The sequence below is a fragment of the Triticum dicoccoides genome, chromosome 4A, assembly GCF_002162155.2.
Source record: "Triticum dicoccoides isolate Atlit2015 ecotype Zavitan chromosome 4A, WEW_v2.0, whole genome shotgun sequence".
Lineage (NCBI taxonomy): Eukaryota > Viridiplantae > Streptophyta > Magnoliopsida > Poales > Poaceae > Triticum > Triticum dicoccoides.
Window position 1 is genome coordinate 222277443 of NC_041386.1, and position 751 is coordinate 222278193.

Consider the following 751-nt stretch of genomic DNA (forward strand, 5'->3'; position numbering starts at 1 on the left):
CTGGCATGCCCTGATGGGTTGTGCCCACCTCATGGCCCCGCGGACCCTAGATCCGACGCTATAAAATCCTATTTTTGGAGAAAAATTGGAGAGGAAGATTCATCGCGTTTCAGGATATGGAGCCACTGCCACCTCCTATTCTTCATCAGGAGGGCCAGATCTGGAGTCCGTTCAGGGCTCCGGAGAGGAGGATCTTCGATCTTCATCATCAGAAACCCTCCTTCATAACCAATTCCATGATGCTCCCCACCGGGAGTGAGTAATTCCTCCGTAGGCTCGCTGGTCGGTGAGGAGTTGGATGAGATTCATCATGTAATCGAGTTAGTTTTGTTAGGGCTTGATCCCTATTATCCACTATGTTCTGAGATTGATGTTGTTATGACTTTGCCATGATTAATGCTTGTCACTTAGGGCCCGGGTGCCATGATTTCAGATCTGAACCGTTTATGTTTTCACCATTATATATATGTTCTATATCCGATATTGCAAGTCATATTCACCTATTACGTGTTATGATCTGTAAACCCTAGTGTGACAATAATTGGGATACTTTCCGTTGATGGCCATAGTTTGAGGACTTCATGTATTCACTTTGTGGTAATGATTTGTTCCGCTTCTCTATTAAAAGGAGGCATTAATGTACCTTAGTTTCCTTATGGACCCCACTACACGGGAGGGTAGGACAAAATATGTCATACAAGTTCTTTCCATAAGCATGTATGACTACTTATGGAATACATGCCTACATTAT